This window comes from Tachyglossus aculeatus, chromosome 4 (genome assembly GCF_015852505.1).
Source record: "Tachyglossus aculeatus isolate mTacAcu1 chromosome 4, mTacAcu1.pri, whole genome shotgun sequence".
Classification (NCBI taxonomy): Eukaryota; Metazoa; Chordata; class Mammalia; order Monotremata; family Tachyglossidae; genus Tachyglossus; species Tachyglossus aculeatus.
The window spans coordinates 53,032,132-53,043,440 of NC_052069.1; the positions used below are offsets into that span (position 1 = coordinate 53,032,132).

Here is an 11,309-nt window from a genome sequence, read left to right on the forward strand (position 1 = left end):
TGCCTCCCAACCCCTAACTGTGGGAAGATTCAGTTCTGGGTCCCCTTCTACCCTCCATCTACATCCACGCCCTTGGAGAACTCATTCACTCCCATGGCTTCAACTGCCACCTCCATCCGGATGATTGCCAAATCTACATCTCCTGCCCTGATCTATCCCCTTCTCTGCAGTCTCACATTTCCTCCTGTCTTCAAGAAATCTCTATCTGGATATCCCACCAACTCAAACTTAGCATGTCCAAAACAGAACTCCTTATCTTTCTACCCAAACCCCGTCCTCCCCATGACTTTCCCATCATTTTAGACAGCACCATTATCCTTTCTGTCTCCCAAGCCTATGCCTATCCTAGACTTATCTCACTCAATTCACCCACATATTCAATCTATCACTAAATCCTGTCAGTTCAACCTTCACCTCGCTAAAATCTGCTCTTTCCCCTCCATCTAAACTGCTACCGCATTAATCCAACCTCTTATTCTCTCTGTCCTTGATTACTATATCAGCATCCTTGATGACCTCCCTGCGTACTGTCTCTCCCCATTCCAAACCATACTGCCCAAATTATTTGTCTATAGGACTGTGAGCCCCATGCGGGTTAGGGACTGTGTCCAACTCTATTTGCTTGCATTCACCCCTGTGCTTAGTACAGTGCCTGGAACATAGTAAGCATTTAACAAATACCGCAATTATTTTTAATAGTAGTACAAAAACATTAAGTCCATATTTCTCCACTTAAGAAACTCCAGTGGTTTCCCATCCATCTCCGCATCAAACAAAAACTCGTTTCCATAGGATTTAAAGCACTCAATCACCTTGCCCCCTTCTACTTCCCTTGTTGCTCTCCTACTGCAAGCCAGCCCACACACTTCATGCCTCTAATGTCAGCCTACTTACTGTACCTCAGTCTGCTCTATCTCACCATCGACCTCTGGCCTGGGACGCCTTCGCTCTTCATATCTGACGATGACTCTCCCGACCTTCAAAGCCTTACTGAAGGAATATCTCCTACACAGTCCTTCCCTGACTAAGCCCTAATTTCCTCTTCACCCACTCCCTCTGCAACATCCTGATTTGCTCCTTTATTCACCCCCCACCCCTTCAGCCCCACAGCACTTATGTCTTGTCTTATGCCCTCGAGTTGTCTTCAATCCATAGTGATGACGTGGACACATCTCTCCCAGAACACCCCACCTCCTTCTCCAATCATTCTGGTAGTGTATCCATAGTTTTCTTGGTAAAACTATGAAAGTGGTTTAACATGGCCTCCTTCCGTGCTATAAACCTGAGTCTTGGCCCTTGATTTTCTCCCATGCTGCTGCTGCCCAGCACAGGTGAGTTTTGGCTTGTAGCAGATTGCATTCCACTCACTAGCCACTGCCCAAGCTAGGAATAGAATGGATTTGCCTCTGCCTGACTCTCCCTGCCGTAGTCAAGACTGGTAGAATACTGGCAACTCTCCAGGTGTGACCCTGAGAGGGGACAGCACTTCTGTACATATTTGTCATTCATTAATTTATATTAATGTCTGTCTCCCCCTCTAGACTGTACGTTCACTGAGGGCAGGGAATGTGTCTACCAACTCTATTCAATTGCATTCTCTCAATAGCTTATTATAGTGCTCTGCACACAGTAAGTGACCAATAAATATGATTGATGGAATGAGCAATCCTTTATTTTTTTTGGTAGGCCTTCATGTAGATTGTGAGCACCACGAGGGTCCTGGAGAGACTATTTCTAATTTAACTACACTGTATCTACTCTGTCACTCAGTGTGGCTCAGTGGAATAATAATAATAATAATGGCATTTTATTAAGTGCTTACTATGTGCAAAGCACTGTTCTAAGCACTGGGGAGGTTACAAGGTGATCAGGTTGTCCCACATGGGGCTCACAGTATTGATCCCCATTTTACAGATGAGGTAACTGGGGCACGGAGAAGTGAAGTGACTTGCCCAAAGTCACACAGCTGACAATTGGTGGAGTCGGCATTTGAACCCGTAACCTCTGACTCCAAAGCCCGGGCTCTTGCCACTGAGCCATGAGCCTGGGCTTGGAAGTCAGAGGCCATAGGTTCCAATCCTGGCTGCATTGCTTGTCAGCTGTGTAACTTTGGAAAAGTCACTTAACTTCTCTGTGCCTCAGTTACCTCATCTGTAAAATAGGGATTAAGACTGTAAGCCCCACGTGGGATAACCTGATCACCTTATATCCTTCCCAGCACTTAGAAAAGTGCTTAGCACATAGGACTTAAAAAATGCCATGATTATTATTACTATTATTATTATTATTGCAAAAGCTTAGTAACTAACCAACTGAGGGCAAAAGCCATGCCTCAGTACCTTACTCAATAGTCAAAGAAATATGAGAAAGCCCAGAAGAGATAACTTGGGAAAGAGTCTGGTATTAAGGAAGAGGAGAGATGCAGAGATCCTTTTAAGAAGGAAGATCATGGCTGAAAAGTCTATGTATTTTTTCTGCTTGATTTCAGATACAATTTATGAGCCTATTAATATAGAACTACACAGTGTACTCACCCACTAAACCTAGATCAGTGTAGTCTCACTAAGAGAGGTCAAAATGGCTGAAATCTGTATTTCTCTCTAATCACCTGGCATTAAATTTGCTTGCCCTGGGTGAGTAAATATTTCCTATGGAAGATAAGGCTTCATTACATAATAATTCATATTTGGGTTTACTCTAACCAAGTGCAGAATTCAAGCAATAACCTGAAAAATTCAGGTCAGTCAACATGTCTTCATCGAAAATCCTCAAGGCAAAATAATACTTAGTGTGAGTATTCTATAAGATTGTCCAAGTTATCTACTTCATTTTTCTAGTGAAAACTTGGCCTAGGTTAATTAAATAATGCAATATTCTTGGAGAGTCTGGATGAGTCATTCACTATTGGGGTTTGATTCTTTCAATATTCAATTTCAATATTCTCACTATGAAATGTGAATATTATTTTCTATCTCGGTTGCCAGGATGCTCTGTAGGGCAGGGATAGGAGCTGAGTGGAAGCTTGGGGGAATCGGAGAGAAATTTTCTTCGGTAAGCAATGATTAATCAGTTTGTTGCACTATTTAAATTTAATTATGCTCGTTTAGTGTACCTGGCTGGTTGAAATATGTATTATGGTAAATAATGTATCTCTAATGTATATGAAATTAAGGCTATAATTCCATCTCGGGTTCCAGTGTTAATAAACAAGCCACTCAAGCTTCAATTTCATACTTTATAGCATCCTTGGAATCTCTTGGTAGAATTATAGCTTTATCATATACAGTTGGGGGTACATTATTCCTTATGTATAATATAATACCCTATAATGTAATGTGTGTCATTAATAAAATGACAAAATAAAACTTGAATTACCACTTCAAGATGTGCTTAACTTGACTATTAATACACGTTTTGGGCCATTGGAGTCACTGGGCTTTGAATTCATGGCTCACAGCACCTTCGGTGCATTATTAATATGCCAGCAAAGCCTACCCTGTTGTGTTTTAATGCTGCAGCAGTGAGATGCTTGAAAAAAATAACCACCTATGCAAAGCAGAAACTGGGAAATGTCACAATGAGCCAGTAAAGAAAATTATGGTATATTTGGACGAGTATGTTTCAGTGACATGGAAGTTACACATCTACTTTAAAGTTTGTAGCCGTATTTTTTTTCTATAATTCTCTGAAGGGTTTACTTATAAATTCAGATGTGCATGCAGAATATAATTTGAAGACATTGTAAGAAAATATTGCAATTTGAAGTGAACCAAGTTCTGATTCAATGAACAATAAGGACTAAAGTTTAATTCAGATGAAAATATAGTGCAGAAAACTGTGCTATCTGTTAAGCACTTACTATTTTCCAGGGACTGTAATAACAATAATAATAATGATAGTGGTATTTATTAAGCACTTACTATGTGCAAAGCACTGTTCCAAGTGCTGGGGAGGTTACGAGGTGATCTGGTTATCCCATGGCGGGGCTCACAGTCTTCATCCCGATTTTACAGATGAGGGAACTGAGGCACAGAGAAGTGAAGTGACTTGCCCAAAGTCACACAGCTGACAGTTAGCAGAGCCGGGATTTGAACTTATGACCTCTGACTCCAAAGCCTGTGCTCTTTCCACTGAGCCATGCTGCTTCTCCTACTGTACTAAGTACTAAGAGCTGGGGTAGGTACAAGCTGACCAGGTTGGATACAGTCCCTTTCTCACTTGGGGCTTACAGTCTTAGTCCCCATTTTACAGATGAGGTAACTGAGGTGCAGAGAATTTAAGTAACTTGCTGAAGGTCACCCAGCAGACATGTAGCAGATTAGGAATTAGAACCCAGGTCCTTCTGACTCCAAGGCCTGTGCTCTCACAACCAGGCAATGCTACCTCTCTACTTATTTGTTGCCAATTTGTATTTCCCAAGTGCTTAGTCAGTGCTCTGCACACAGTAAGTGCTCAATAAATACGATCGAATGAATGTACTTCCCAAGCGCTTAGTTGTACTTCCCAAGCGCTTAGTACAGTGCTCTGCACACAGTAAGCGCTCAATAAATATGATTGAATGAATGAATGAATGAATACAGATGTGACAAAGCACTCCTGATTCATTTACTTTGGTTTTAAGAGACTGCTAGTTGTTTAACAATGGTGATATTTGTTAAATGTTCACTATGTGCCAAGCAAGCAATGTACTAACAGGTAGGGTGGTTACAAGATAATTAGTTTGGATATAGTCACCGTTCCTCATTGGGCTCACACTCTTAATAGAAGGGAGAAAGGGTACTGAATCCCCATTTCAATGAGGAAACTGGGACAACAAGAAGTTAAGTGTCTTGCCTAAAGCCACACATCAGGCAGATGGCTGAGCCAGGATTAGAAACCAGGTCATAGTAATAATAATAATAATGGTACTTGTTAAGAACTTACTATGTGCCAAGCATTGTTCTAAGCACTGGGGTAGATACAAGGTAATCAGGTTGGATGTAGTCCCTGTCCCATGTAGGGCTCACAGTCTTTATCCCTATTTTACAAATGAGGCAACTGAGCCCCAGAGAAGTCAAGTGACTTGCCCAACATCACACAGCAGATATGTGGCAGAGCTAGGATTAGAACTCATGACTTTCTGACTCCCAGGCACTTGCTCTATCCACTAAGCCATGCTGCTTCTCTAACTGAAAGTTTCCTATGTGGAGAGCACTATACTAAGCACTTGGGAGAGTGCAATATAACTGAGTTCAATTCAATACAGTCATATTTATTGAGCACTAATTGTGTGCAGTGCACGTATTAAGATCTTGGGAGAGTACAATACAACAATACACAGACACATTCCCTGCCCACAACAATCTTACAGTCTAGAAGAACTGCTCTCACTGTTGTTGGGTAGGGATTGTCTCTATTTGATCCCGAATTGTACTTTCCAAGCACTCCTTACACTGCTCTGCACTCAGTAAGCGCTCAGTAAATACGATTGAATGAATAGTAGGTGACCAGGGAGACATTTAGACTTTTAGACTGTGAGCCCACTGTTGGGTAGAGACTGTCTCTATGTGTTGCCAATTTGTACTTCCCAAGCGCTTAGTACAGTGCTCTGCACATAGTAAGCGCTCAATAAATACGATTGATGATGATTTAGGCCCATTTTTTCCTGGTGTCAGGGCTGCTCTTGAGCATCTTAGACTGCTCACAGTGTTCCAGCTCCTCCATGAAGGTCCAGCAGAAGGTGGCTAAGAACACTGGCAGCAGGTAGATCCTCTTCCCTCCTGAGGTGGAATCGATGTGCTGCAGATGGTAAATTTGTTGTGACAGGGAATATGCCCGCTATATTATTATGGAGTAATAATAATAATAATAATAATGGCATTTATTAAGCGCTTACTATGTGCAAAGGACTGTTCTAAGCACTGGGGAGGTTACAAGGTGATCAGGTTGTCCCACAGGGAGCTCACAGTCTTAATTGCTATTTTCCAGATGAGGTAACTGAGGCATAGAGAAGTTAAGTGACCTGTCCAAAGTCACACAGCTGACAATTGGCGGAGCTGGAATTTGAACCCATGACCTCTGACTCCAAAGCCCTTGCTCTTTCCATTGAGCCACACTGCTTCTCCAGTACACTCCCAAACACCTAGTACAGTGCTCTGCACACAGTAAGTGCTCAATAAATACAATTGACTGGCTGATACGAGGACTGGGAGACCAGCAGCCAGAGACCTGAAGTACTGAACTGAAGCCAGAAACTCTGGTGCCAGAAATGGCTCCTATAAAACATAACGTTCTGAGTGATCTGACTGTTAAGGCCAGGAGATGATGGTTTTCATTCATTCACTCAATCAATCATATTTATTGAGTGCTTACTGTGTGCAGAGCACTGGACTGAGCGCTTAAAAAATAATTATGATGGCATTTGTTAAGCACTTACTATGTGCCAAGCACTATTCTAAGCAATGGGGAAGATACAAGGTAATCAGGTTGTCCCACGTGGGGGTCAAAGTCTTCATCTCCATCGTACAGATGAGGTAACTGAGGCACAGAGAAGTTAAGTGACTTTCCCGAAGTCACTCAGCTGACAAGTGGTGGAGCCAAGATTAGAACCCACGACCTCTGACTCCCAAGCCCAGGCTCTCTCATTCATTCATTCATATTTATTGAGTTCTTACTGTGGACAGAGCACTGTACTAAGCGCTTGGGAAATACAGGTCGGCAACATATAGAGATGGTCCCTACCCAACAATGGGCTCACAGCCTAGAAGGGGGAGACAGACAACAAAACAAAACAGGTAGACAGGTGTCAAAACCATCAGAATAAATAGAATTATAGCTATATGCAAAGCATTAATAAAGGAGAGTAGTAAATATGTACAAGTAAAATAGAGTAATATATATGTACAAATGTATACAAGTGCTGTAGGGCAGAGGGAGGAAGGGCAATGGAGAGGGGAGGAGGAGAGGAAAAAGGGGGCTCAGTCTCCACTAAGCCATCCTGCTTCCCATGGCTTTCCTCTCCATGAACTTTTGGACTAGCTGTTTTTCCCTCTGGGCTTCTTACTCAAACTCAATCAAAATCTGCTGGAAGTCCTCAGGGCTCTTGCAGCCAAGACCCGTGGTCCACAACTTGGTCCAAAAGCTATGGCTTTGGTTCACAGTCTAGGTACAGTTCCTCCTTCCCATGCAAGCTCATGTGTATATGGTAATGGGGCAGGAAGAGCTTTCCATACAGAAGTAGAATATGGTAATTGGAGGAAAAATAATGAGTGTAGCTTTTTTTGACTAATTCCGTCCATAGTCAAGTGTATGGAATCTTAATGTAAACGATTAAAAACAAATCACTCAATAATGATTTAATGTTATTGATATTGATCATTGATAATAATAGTATTAATAATGACGACTGTGGTATTGGTTAATTACTTACTATGTGCTAAGCAATGATACTTATTTATTTCAATGTCTAGCTCCCCTTATAGACTATAAGAGAGCTTTAGGCAGGAAACATCTACTAATTCTGTTGTATTGCATTCTCCCAAACACTTAGTACAAAAACTCCTCACTACTGGCTTCAAAGCTCTCTATCACCTCACCCCCTACTACCTCATCTCCTTTCTCTCCTTCTACATCCCAGCCCACACACTCTGCTCCTCTGGTACTAACCTCCTCACTGTGCCTTGTTCTCGCCTGTCCTGCCGTCAACCCCTGGTCCTCGTCCTACCTCCTCAGATCCACCAAACAATCACACTTCCCCCCTTCAAAGCCCTACTGAATGCTCACCTCCTCCAAGAGGCCTTCCCAGACTGAGCCCCCCTTTTCCTCAGCTCCCCCTCCCCTCCCCATCTCCCCTTTAAGTAAAAAGGGCTTCACAGACATGACTTTTCTTGTTGGAGTAGGTGGCATTTAAGGAGGGCTATGAGGCTTTAAGGAGAGCTTTAAGGAAGGCTGTGGTTGGTTGAGTTTGGGAAGGAAAGGAATTGAAAGGTGGCAAAATGAGAGAGAAGGTTGGAGGTGGGAGAGTCAAGAGTTAGGTGTTGTTAGAAGATTATTGTGGAAGGAATGAGGTGAGGAGTATAAGGTGAAGAGAGCAAGTATACAAGGTAAGGCAGGTTGGTGGAATATTCTCGATAGATACATCCTAAGAACAGATCCGACTTCTCCCTTGTCCTTTTCCAGAGTCTAGTGTGGCAGGATAAATGGGAAGGAGGAAGAAATAATTGCAAGATAAGAGAAAGCAATGAATTATGATTGACCAGAAGAACTGAGAATTGCATCAGGTAGAGCAAGCTATATTACCATTCTTTTGTGAATATCTAGAATTAACTTTATACTTTAGAGAGATATTTGGTCATAAATCTTGTCAGATCTAATCATGGCAGTCTTTAGGAAAAATGCAAAGATACGGTATTGAGACTTTGCCTTAAGCAATGATTCACTTCAACCTTTGTGATCGTTGTACTCAGCAGTTTCAGTATCAATCACAGGGTATAAAATCTACAATATGGAAACAAAAAAACTCTGGAAGTTTATATCTGCCCTATCAGTGCATTTACACTTTGTAAAAGCAGTCAAGAAGCGTTAGGAAGTAAATGAAAAAAGGACTCTTACTTAGGAATGTTTTGGCTTTGCAGATGTGAGCAGTGAACTTCCGAATAGGGCTTCTCAGACATTCAGGGTGCAGTGGCTTAGTGAAAAGAGACCGGGCTTGGGAGTCAGAGGTCATGGGTTCTAATCCTGGCTCTGCCACTTGTCAGCTGTGTGACTCTGGGCAAGTCACTTCACTTCTCTGGGCCTCAGTTGCCTCATCTGTAAAATGTGGATTAAGACTGTGAGCCCAATGTGGGACAGCCTGATTATCTTGTATCTACCCCAGCACTTAGAACAGTGCTTGACACATAGTAAGCGCTTAACAAATACCTTTATTATCATTATTATTATTCTGACCAATCAGTCGATCAAGTTTATTGAGCACTTACTGTGTGCAGAACACTGTACTAAGCACTTGACAGAGGACATAAAAACAGAGTTGGTAGAAATGTTTTCTGAGTACAGGATCCTGTGCAATATCATACTCATGTAAGACTTTTGTAAAGGTGACTATGAAGCACGATAAGTAGGACATGCTCTTGAATGTTGTTGGTTAGGAACCTGTTGTTGGGTAGGGACTGTCTGTATATATTGTCGACTTGTACTTCCCAAGCGCTTAGTACAGTGCTTTGTACACAGTAAGTGCTCAATAAATACGACTGAATGAATGAATGTTAATGATGATGGTTTATCCTGAGCCCCCAACACTCTCTTCTTGACCAGTTCCCTGGACGCCCACAAACCTTGTGTGGCAGTTGGATAGATACAGTATGTGGCCTTAAAAGTCTTTTTTTTTTCTTGTTACTTCTGGAACCTTAGTCAGTCTCCTAGCATCTAAGCTATGGCCACCTAAACATGCCATATTGGGTGGGACACCTGAGGAGAATGAACAACAGCAGGATACACAAACAACAGCTGTGTGGAGACCTCGAATTGGGAAACCAATCAAGGAGAGCAGAGTAAATATTTTGAAAACAGAATATCAGATGATGCTACAACCCAGCTGAAAATAAGGTGTCAATTGAGAAGCAGTGTGGCTCAGTGTAAAGAGCACAGGCTTGGGAGTCAGAGGTCATGGGTTAGTTAGTCTTCTAGACTGTGAGCCCACTGTTGGGTAGGGACCGTCTCTATATGTTGCCAACTTGTACTTCCCAAGTGCTTAGTACAGTGCTCTGCACACAGTAAGCGCTCAATAAATTGATTGATTGATTGATAAATGAAAAATTAACACAGATGACATATTTGATGGCATGGATGCAATGATCAGAAATCTTGGCGAGTGAGGCAGTAAGCAAGAGCTTAGTACAGTGCTCTGCACACAGTAAGTGCTCAATAAATACTATTAAATGAATCAATGAAAGAACCAAGCTCCCTTAAGCAAATCTATGTGTAACCTCTCTTTGCCACACCTGGGAGTTTACAGCTAGGTTGTTCCTGAATATGATGGAATTAATCAAGCACACTAAGAATGAAATTTCCTGTAAACTGTTTTCTTTGTATATACCAGATAGGATCTGTGAAATCTTTTGGGTTAAAATTACTCTTGTTATTAAAATAATTCCCACGGTTATCAGGCAAGAATGCTGTATGAATTGAAGTAATTCAAAAAGAAACATTATTTATAAAAGCATTCATACTAAGTTAGAATAGGTTGGAGAGTATTTTTCTGTTTACAAAATGTATGTGCAGTCATTTTGTCTGGCAGTCAGACATGTTGCGATAAAACACATATTGACTTAAATAACAATTCCCATCTGATTCTAGCTGTAGATTTTCATTATTTTAATATATGGAGTACTTATTTAGACTGAAAGCAAAGTGTTCAAGCCTGAGACTACTTTTGCTGAAATTTGCTGAAGCCTCATGAATTTTGCACACGATGTCCAAAGCATTGCTCCTATCATTGCCGAACTGTCAAAATCTTTCACAAACATTCCCAAGGGTCACCTTTACCTTCTTAGTCTTCTCCCCTCACATTCACATTCTTCTTCTTCCTAGATATCTCCCTGAAGATTTCTTAAACTCTGCCCCCCATTCCTGTGCCATAGTTTCCACACCCTTTCGCTTCTTAAAAATACCTGCTTCCAGTCTCCTCCAATCTGTTAAATCTGTTTCCAACCTCACGTTCTCTTTTACCAGGTCTTTGCTTTCCAACAAGCCCAGGACTGCTTCATGCTGAAAAAGCCATCCCTCAATCCCACTACATCCTCCAGATATTGCTACATCTCCCTATACCAGTCTTCTCCAGTAGTGGTATACGCTTGCTGCCTCCACTTCCAACTTGGCCAAGTTTTTCTTGACCCCCTCCTCCCCACTTCCAGTTCGATGTTCACCTCCTCCACTCTGCTCAGACTGTTCTCACCGATTTCTCCGATGTTAAATCTAAGTGGCTCTCTCCTCTTTTTGACTGGTGTCTCAGGTGCCGTTGACCTTGTAGATCAACCCACTCTCCTAAAAATTCCTGATTTGTTTTTCACAAAATAATACTCCATTCATTTTAATGTCCAACTCCCCCACTAGATTGTAAGCTCCTTGAGACCGGGGATTTGTGTCTACCAACTCTAATGTATTGTACTCTCCCATGCACTCTGCACACAATAAGCATTCAATAAATGCCATTGATTGATGGATTGATGTGCTTAGTACGGTGCTCTGTACAAGCGCACCCTCAGTCAATCTATCCATGGTACTTACTGAGAATACAGTTGAGTTAGTATTTACAGTCTCTTTCCTCAAGGAAT

The 11,309-nt window shown here is 41.8% G+C and overlaps 1 non-coding gene across 1 annotated transcript; it reads right to left on the minus strand.

The window, feature by feature from the left end:
* Positions 1-1,341: 1,341 nt before the first annotated feature.
* On the minus strand, positions 1,342-1,479 carry LOC119927866. The gene has a single exon (XR_005450832.1). It is a non-coding gene; the product is annotated as a small nucleolar RNA SNORA7 (small nucleolar RNA).
* Between the last annotated feature and the right edge of the window lie 9,830 nt (positions 1,480-11,309).